General features: G+C 40.8%; 1 protein-coding gene across 2 annotated transcripts in view; it reads right to left on the bottom strand.

Moving 5' to 3' along the window:
* Positions 1 to 1926: 1926 nt before the first annotated feature.
* Positions 1927 to 10040, bottom strand: part of commd6 (COMM domain containing 6) — a 34481-nt gene continuing 26367 nt past the window's right edge. Inside the window, exon 8 of one of the 2 annotated variants that reach the window (XR_005996357.2) lies at positions 1927 to 1964. The gene's annotated coding sequence lies outside the window, so the exon portion shown is untranslated. Of the gene's footprint in view, positions 1965 to 8447; positions 8622 to 10040 lie in introns of those variants that run through there. The other variant, XR_005996356.2, reaches the window with a different exon arrangement.

Below are 10040 nucleotides of genomic sequence, written 5' to 3'. Positions count from 1 at the left end.
ATTTAAAATGGATTAAATTGAGTTTTTGTTGTCACTGGCCTACACACAATACCCCATAATGTCAAAGTGGAATTATATCTTTACAAATTAATAAATAACAGCTGAAATGTCTTCAGTCAATACGTATTCAACCCCATTTGTTATGGCAAGCCTAAATAAGTTCAGGAGTAAAAATGTGCTTAACAAGTCACATAAGTTGCATGGACTCACTCTGTGTGCAATAATAGTGTTTAACATGACGTTTGAATGACTACCTCATCTCTGTATCCCACACATACAATTACCTGTAAGGTCCCTCAGTCGAGCAGTGAATTTCAAACACAGATTCAACCACAAAGGCCAGGGAGGTTTTCCAATGCTTTGAAAAGAAGGACACCTATTGGTAGATGTATTTTTTTTTTTATGCAGACGTTGAATATCCCTTTGTGCATGGTGAAGTTATTAATTACACTTTGGATGGTGTATCAATAATACACCCAGTCACTTCAAAGATACAGGCGTCCTTCCAAACTCAGTTGCCGAAAAGGAAGAAAACCATTCAGGGATTTTACCATGAGGCCAATGGTGACTTTAAAACATGGTGACTGTATCATGTTATGGGTATACTTGTCATTGGCAAGGACTAGGGAGTTTTTTTTATGATTAAAAGAAACGGAATAGATCAAAGCACAGACAAAATCCTAGAAGAAAGACTTACCCAGAAATAGTTTTTATGTTTTTGTCTGGCTTGTTGGGGGGAGTTGTCAAAATGGCAGTTTGGAAAAGTTGGAAAAAAATGTGTAAATTCAGTTACTAAAACAGCTGTATCATTAGATCCGTAGCAAATATTTTTGTCACGGAAACTGATTTGAAATACAGAGAAGTAGACGAAGATGTCATACCTTCTAACTTTTTGTCTAACTTGTTGGGGAAGTGGTCAAAATTTATGTTTATATAGGTATTATGGTTACTAAAACAGCTGTAACTTTTTATCGGAATAAGATATTTTTGTTCCGCGTTCAGATTTGAAAAGCAGAGAAGTAGGTGAAGATTTCATATGCTCTAACTTTTTGTGTAAGTTGTTGCAAAGTAGTCAAAGTAGCTGATTTGTGTCCAAAGTTGAATTGTTGCATTTACAGTGAATGGAATGTTGGATGTGATGATGTCACAATGGGGCCTTTTGAATGAAGATGGACAAAAAATGACAAATAATGTAATAGTTAAAGTATAAAAGATATCAAAGCGTTGTAGACAATCACACTATTCCAGATCGATCTGCAAGTTTTAAAGTTTGAATGATGTTTCTAGCTTAAACGTTGTAGGATAAGCGTTACAAATAATAAGAAGTAGTAGAAGAAGAAAAATGACTTATATATAGCCATCCCTGAGACCGTGTCTGAAAGCTTGTATTTCTGTAGGTTAACATAGAAATTAGGTTAAGGTGGCTTTGTAAACAAAAATGCATCGATCTACAAGACTTCAGAGGGCCAGTCTACTTTCTGATACAGTGCAGTAATGTGTGCTGAAACTATTGCCTGTAATAAATCATAATTCAATATGATAAACTGCGTCCAGTGGCTTCAATACAGTGGCAGATGCATTCATATAGACGATATCGCCATAGTCTAAGACCGGAATGAATGTCGACTCAATTATTTGTTTTCTGCTATTTAACAAAAGGTATGACCTATTCCTATAAAATAAGCCCATTTTAATTCTTAACTTCTTTAAAAACTCATCATGATCAATCCAGATGCCTAGATATTTATAAGCAGGGAAACATTGAGCAAGAGAACAACAAAGAAACATGACACTAACAATCACACACAACATGACACTGAACAGTCCAGGGCTAAATAGGGGTGGTGATGAGATGATGAGGTGCAGTTGCGCTGGAGGTGATTAGGGTTCGTTGGGTTTCCACTCCGGTGTTGCCGAGGTGGTGCGCTCAGACCGGTGGCTCAGTAGACTGGCGAATCAGAGCACTGGAGGGGAGCAACGGGAGGAGATGTGACAGTAATGAGCGATCCACAGTGTCGAAAGCCTGTCTAAGGGCCGCACAATAAAAAGGGCTGCATAGTGTTTCTTCCTATCCATTCAATTAATAACATTTAAAACCATAGAAGCAGCAGAGATGGTGCTATGACCAGGTCTAAAACCCGACTGATGATCATTTGGAATAAATGTTTTAGTTAAAAAGGATCTAAAGAGTATTTACCAAGGATTCTATGATTTTAGCTAGGCAAGACAATTTAGAAATGGGGTTACCACCTTTATGAAGGGGGAGTATATGGCCCGCCTTCGAGACACCGTCAGGTTAAAAATATGTGTTAAAGTTCCTGCTATCAGGGGAGCAGCAAGCTGTAGCAAACATACATCTTAAGGAAGGCATCTAGCACAAGTAATACATTGTTTAAATGAAAACAAAGATTCACTACAAGTTGACTGATCTTCCATCGAGCCAGCTGGAGGCTGGGAAGAGGGAAGAGCAGTCGACTGACTGATCAGTCAATTAAAATACAATTTATTTCAAATAAAAAGCCTGCAGAGATAAAATGCTGATTAAAAGCATCACTTATCTAATTTTTCTCAGTAATCATGCCAGAGTTTGACACAATTTGCTTAGGCAGGGAAGGAGACGAATATCCATGTTTGGCATCTTCAGGCACCCACATGAAATCAAATTCCCTTCTGAAATCGAAGAATTATGTACAATGCAACATCGCGCATTATTCAGAAACACACAACATGTATTTTCCATACAATGTATGTTTGAATTTTCAAACTAGAATTTCTTGGGAATCCAGAAAGCCCATGCGTTTTCACAAGAGCAAACAACACTTTTGTGTAAACTCTGCGTTCATAACATCTCGTAAAATTCGTAAATAGCAGCATACGAAAGGGAAAAATCCACTTGAACGTCCCTCCAACTGGGAAACTCGTCTATCATCTCTAAGCTCCGACTTCTTTCACATGCTGAACTCTGAAGTCACATACTAAGGAAATTATCTTGATAACAGCATTTTCGGAAGTTAAATGCAATAACAAAACATTATTCATAAAACATTCTCTATTAATATGTTTTCTGAAAACTATAATGTCTGTACTTGATAGCTGTACTTTCAGTTTATGGTTGACACAGTTTATGGTTGCCATTCGCCAATCGGTGTTCTCAACGAGAAAAGCACTGCTCAACGAGTTCAAAACAAAACTTAACAAGTAGTATTTTCAGAGTTTCCCACTTGTTATGAACGCAGCATTAGTCATTACTCCATGTGGGTCGTTCTTGAAGTGCAGTGATATTTGTGTCCCTCGCCCTTGCAATCATGAAAAACACCATAATGACAAATAGTTACAGATCATACATGTTTTTGTTTATATTGAACTGTTTATCAATTATAAACATAATGCAAGTATTTTCTACTGCATAACATAATATTAATGCATTGTTTATGGCTTGTCCCAGTAGTGATGAGTAGAGTGGTAGTGACATGTTTTTCGGATTTAGAGATACAGTATCTATCTATTATTTTCAATGCTATAAAATAAACAAAATAATTGAATATATTGTATAGATCAATAAAAACAATAATATGGCTAATAAAATACCTATGTTCTTACAAATATAATATGTGTCCCTAAGTTTTATGTCATTGATGTTACCACCTTGAAAATCACTCATTACAAGGATATACAAGGACCTTGAACTGTTATTGGCTGAGGAGTCTATATTAAAGACAAATTATTAGCTAATCAGGCACCCGGATCTGCGTCTCCTGTATCGGCGTCTACTCTTCATGTAAATGACGGGGATTTGGGCCTGGTCCGGGAGCAGCTGTAAATCCTTTGCGTCCAACTCGTTAAAGAAAAAATCTTCGTCCAGTTCGAGGTGAGTAATCGCTGTTCTGACATCCAGAAGCTATTTTTGGTCATAAGAGACTGTGGCAGAAACAGTATGTACATAATAAGTTACAAACAACACCTTATTGCAAACAAGATGCATGTTTTGGAATATATTTATTCTGTACATGCTTCATTCTTTTCACTCTTTCAATTAGGTTAGTATTGTGGAGTAACTACAATGTTGTTGATCTATCCTCAGTTTTCTCTTATCACAGCCTTTAAACTCTGTAACTGTTTTAAAGTCACCATTGGCCTCATGGTGAAATCCCTGAGAGGTTTCCTTCCTCTCCGGCTAATAAGTTACGAAGGACGCCTGTATCTTTGTAGTGACTGGGTGTATTGACACACCATCCAGAGTGTAATTAATAACTTCACCATGCTCAAAGGGATATTGATAAAGAAATGTGTGAGTAAGATATGACTAAAATGTCACACCCTCAGTTAAACTAATAATGTATGACTATTAGTAGACTAGAGCTTAGAGAGTTAATCAAATGTGCTTATATAAGATGCATATTTGCCCAGCAACAGAGTATTTGTGTCTTGTAATTAGGCAAGCAGAAGTGCAAAACGTTGAAACCAATAACAGGAGACCAGTTTCAAAAACAGATGTCCCCACACAGGGAAGGGGAGTGAGAGGCTTGCAGAATATTTTGAGAACAGCGGTTACTATGTATGGGAATAGAGAGAAAATGCAGCCTGCCCGAGCAAGGAGTAGGCTATGATAAGAACATGTTTGTGTGTGACCTGATGGTCAGGATAGCAGAGGATAACCACATGAGCTAAACCCAGGTATGAGCTTACAAGATGTGTACAGTGGAAAAATACAGCCCGCCTAAAGCGGGGTGGGATTTTTCCTCTGACGTGTGTGTATAAAAAGATTGTGCGTCCATTTTGGGACAGAGCGCTCTCATGAATAAAGGCTGACCATTGCAGAAAGGGGTCTTTGTTTAATTCATTATTTAAACTAGAGATTTACAACCTCTGGGAATGATTCAAAGATTTAAGAAGTAGTTGACTTCAACCATTGAGATAACAAAATTCTCGTGACAATTGGTCCTTCGAGCCAGATCTCAAGACCCGTTGTTGTCGTCCCAGGGAACCCCGAAACCGTCCACGGGCGGATCTAGGATCCGTGAGACAAAGACCTGACATTTGAGATTTATGGTTTAATTCAGGCCGGTGGTGACCTGGTTCATGACAGGAACGGTGACAAAATCTAACCAAAATTGAAAATCCCACCCTGCAAGAATAAGGTCAGTAATCTTTATTCATGGATTTTGGGGGAATTTAATCTGTAACCTGCAGTAAAAATTAATAGTTTAAATTTGCTGTAGTGAGGTTCCGTCAATAATCCAAAACGGGATCGACATCGTGGTAGCCCGTTTTTAGACGTTTATCTAGAGAAAACCCAGTATTCTAGATAAATATAAAACGGGGAAAAGGCCGGGTGTAAGATCAAAAACGGAGTGGGGGTCTGAAATTGACTCCAGGTAGTTGAGGCCATTACCAAAAATAAACTAACCTTGTGTTGCGTTCAATCTGGGATTGTCAATAGTACACAGGAAGGAAGTAAACTTCAGCGTTTTTAGACGTTTATCTAGAGAAAACCCAATGCGCCAGTATTCTAGATAAATATAAAACGGGGGTGAAACTTCAAAGAGGGAAATAACTATTATCGTGTGAGATAGATATAATAAACAAGTCAAAAGTCATAAACAACTGTAGATTAGCCGTAACTCTATCCGTTTCAGTGAAAACTGGAGCCTTACAAAATCCGGGTTACCGATAGTGTTAACTAATAATCATATAAGGTTGTATACGTGTGAGACCTAATGATCCATCGAAAGTCGCGATAATTAATTGTTTCAAGGAAGGGACTGAAATAGGTTGCGTGAGAAAGAAGGTTACTACAATTGAGTATTTTAAGAGAGGTATGGATTAGAGGGGCGTCTGGACGCAGACCAACTCGAATCCATGGTAAAAACAGATGCACAAGGTGTGTAAAGGTAGAGCAGAGAGAGAGAGAGTGGAAGGGCTAGATACGGCCAGGGTGTGGCTCTCTGAGGCTCGAAAGAGAGAAGAGGGAGAAAGACAGAAAAAGGAAGTTAAAGAGAAAGAAGTGGAAAGTAAGAAAGAGAAGGCTAAGACAAAACCCACAGCTCCCCCAGTAGAGCGGTCCAGATCCAGAATATATCCCTCCTTGGTAGATCAGGACTGGAGGGAGAATCCAGACGATGAAGTGGTTGTGGTGAGGGGAAGGGTGCCACAGCAGGCTGCCGCTATGGAGCCTCCACCCCCTTACCAGAACCAAGGGGAAGCTGAGGGAGGACAGGGAGTAGGAGAGGATAAGGTAAAGGCAGAAAATACAGTTGAGGTTCTTAAGAAACTTTTGGAACAACAGCAGCAAACCCAATTGGAATTGCAGAAATTAGAGAGAGAGAGAGAGAGAGAGAGAGAGAGAGAGAGAGAGAGAGACGGAAAGAGAAGGCTAAGAAAGTACCTAGAGTACTAGGGTACAATAGGGGGGGGGGTCAATGGACCAAAGGGTGGAAGACCCAGGTCCCTGAGGAGACTTGAACCCCACAACAAAAGTCCAGTTGGGAGAGAAGAAAAGGAGGATTCAGAGCTGAGCTCAGGAGGGAGTCAGTATGAGTCAGGAGATGAGGGAGTAGGAGGGGGCCGGTACCCAATGATAGCCTTACCCAATCCATTGGCAGGGGCTGAGGGATCCCCGGCAACCTTAGATGTATACAGGGCATGGACCCAGAGAGATGTGGTCCGAGCCGTAGAAGGGGTGGTACACCAGAAAACAGGAATAGAGGGATTCAGGAGAGATATGGAAGGGCTCACTGCAAGGTTTAAGTTAAACATGGGGGAATTGGAAAGGGCAGTGAGACAGATAGTGGTAGGAAAGGATTGGGCAGCTGTGAAGGGAGACTGGACCCCAGGAAGGGGGGACAGAGTTATTTTACAGTGGGCAGTAGACGGAGAGTATCGAGATAAACTTAATCAACTATGTAACAATCTCAGAGATTACTACCATAGACATGCTGATTTTTATAAAATCCATGAGTGCAAACAGGTAGCAGATGGGCCGTATCATCAACAATTAAAAATAGCCTTTTTAAGCGGAATGAGGCCTGACATTTCTCAAACAATAAAAAAGACCCTGTTTGGCTGGGGCATAGTAACACTGATTGAGGTTAAAAGGTATGCCGTTCACCAAGAGCAGAACGGGAGAAAAAAGAGGAGTAAGAGAGACCTGAAGGGAGTTGAGTATCTCATGCCAACTCTCGGGGAGATAGGTCAGAACAAAGGGGCAGTGTCCTGGAAATCACAGTCTGTTTTTTGTCAGTTCTGCTGGGAGTATATTTGATGAAGGGGATTTGTGTTGAATGAGATAATTGTAACTGATGTATCTGAGTCAGGTTTGTAGGCCTCCTTGCTCGCACACGCTTTTCAATTCTGCCCACAAATGTTCTATAGGGTTGAGGTCAGGGCTTTGTGATGGCCACTCCAATACCTTTATTTTGTTGTTCTTAAGCCATTTTGCCACAACTTTGGAAGTATGCTTGGGGTCATTGTCCATTTGGAAGACCCATCTGATTTCTTGATATGTTGCTTCAATATATCCCCTCCTCATGATACCATCTATTTTGTGAAGTGCACCAGTCCCTCCTGCAGCAAAGCACCGTCACACCATGATGCTGCCACCCCCATGCTTCAAGGTTGGGATGGTGTTCTTTGGCTTGCAAAACACCCCCTTTTTCCTCCAAACATAACGATGGTCATTATGGCCAAACAGTTCTATTTTTGTTTCATCAGACCAGAGGACATTTCTCCAAAAAGTACGATCTTTGTCCCCATGTGCAGTTGCAAACCGTATTCTGGCTTTTTTATGGCGGTTTTGGAGCAGTGGCTTCTTCCTTGCTGAGCGGCCTTTCAGGTTATGTCGATATAGGACTTGTTTTACTAGATACTTTTGTACCTGTTTCCTCCAGCATCTTCACAAGGTCCTTTGGTGTTGTTCTGGGATTGATTTGCACTTTTCGCACCAAAGTACGTTCATCTCTAGGAGACAGAACGCGTCTCCTTCCTGAGCGGTATGACGGCTGCGTGGTCCCATGGTGTTTATACTTGCCTACTATTGTTTGTACAGATGAACGTGATACCTTCAGGCGTTTGGAAATTGCTCCCAAGGATGAACCAGACTTGTGGAGGTCTACAACATTTTTTCTGAGGTCTTGGCTGATTTCTTTTGATTTTCCCATGATGTCAAGCAAAGAGGCACTAAGTTTGAAGGTAGGCCTTCAAACTCCACAGGTACACCTCCAATTGACTCAAATTATGTCAATTAGCCTTTCAGAATTTTACAAGCTGTTTAAAGGCACAGTCAACTTAGTGTATGTAAACTTCTGACCCACTAGAATTGTGATACAGTGAATTATAAGTGAAATAATCTGTCTGTAAACAATTGTTGGACAAATGTATTGTGTCATGCACAAACTAGATGTCCTAACCGACTTGCCAAAACGATAGTTTGTTAAAAAGAAATTTGTGGAGTGGTTGAAAAATGAGTTTTAATGACTCCAACCTAAGTGTATGTAAACTTCCGACATCAACTGTAGATAATACCTTTCATGATACAGTGGTAACAATACAAGGTTATAACATTTACAGAAAATATAGAAATGCCAATGGTGGAGGTGTTGCTGTTTATATTCAGAACCACATTCCTGTGAAGAATAGAGAGGATCTCATGTTAAATACTGTTGAAGTAATATGGCTACAGGTTCATCTGTCTCACCTAAAGCCAATTCTGGTGGGAAGCTGCTATAGACCACCAAGTGCTAACAGTCAGTATCTGGATAACATGTGTGAAATGATTGATAATGTATGTGATCTTAATAGAGAGGTATACTTTCTGGGTGATTTAACTATTGACTGGCTTTCATCAGGCTGCCCACTCAAGAGAAAGCTTCAAACTGTAACCAGTGCCTGCAACCTGGTTCAGGTTATCAGTCAACCTACCAGGGTGGTTACAAACAGTACTGGAATAAAATCAACAACATGTATTGATCATATCTTTACTAATGCTGCAGAGATTTGTTTGAAAGCAGTATCCAAATCCATTACATGTAGTTATCACAATATAGTAGCCATATCTAGGAAAAGCAACGTTCCAAAGGCTGGGCCTAATATTGTGTATAAGAGGTCATACAATACGTTTTGTAGTGATTCCTATGTTGTTGATGTAAATAATATACACTGCTCAAAAAAATAAAGGGAACACTAAAATAACACATCCTAGATCTGAATGAATGAAATAATCTTATTAAATACTTTTTTCTTTACATAGTTGAATGTGCTGACAACAAAATCACACAAAAATTATCAATGGAAATCAAATTTATCAACCCATGGAGGTCTGGATTTGGAGTCACACTCAAAATTAAAGTGGAAAACCACACTACAGGCTGATCCAACTTTGATGTAATGTCCTTAAAACAAGTCAAAATGAGGCTCAGTAGTGTGTGTGGCCTCCACGTGCCTGTATGACCTCCCTACAACGCCTGGGCATGCTCCTGATGAGGTGGCGGATGGTCTCCTGAGGGATCTCCTCCCAGACCTGGACTAAAGCATCTGCCAACTCCTGGACAGTCTGTGGTGCAACGTGGCGTTGGTGGATGGAGCGAGACATGATGTCCCAGATGTGCTCAATTGGATTCAGGTCTGGGGAACGGGCGGGCCAGTCCATAGCATCAATGCCTTCCTCTTGCAGGAACTGCTGACACACTCCAGCCACATGAGGTCTAGCATTGTCTTGCATTAGGAGGAACCCAGGGCCAACCGCACCCAGCATATGGTCTCACAAGGGGTCTGAGGATCTCATCTCGGTACCTAATGGCAGTCAGGCTACCTCTGGCGAGCACATGGAGGGCTGTGCGGCCCCCCAAAGAAATGCCACCACACACCATGACTGACCCACCGCCAAACCGGTCATGCTGGAGGATGTTGCAGGCAGCAGAACGTTCTCCACGGCGTCTCCAGACTCTGTCACATCTGTCACATGTGCTCAGTGTGAACCTGCTTTCATCTGTGAAGAGCACAGGGCGCCAGTGGCGAATTTGCCAATCTTGGTGTTCTCTGGCAAA

The sequence above is a fragment of the Coregonus clupeaformis genome, unplaced genomic scaffold, assembly GCF_020615455.1.
Source record: "Coregonus clupeaformis isolate EN_2021a unplaced genomic scaffold, ASM2061545v1 scaf0061, whole genome shotgun sequence".
In the NCBI taxonomy this organism is placed as follows: Eukaryota; Metazoa; Chordata; class Actinopteri; order Salmoniformes; family Salmonidae; genus Coregonus; species Coregonus clupeaformis.
This window is presented reverse-complemented; position numbering and strand designations above follow the sequence as displayed.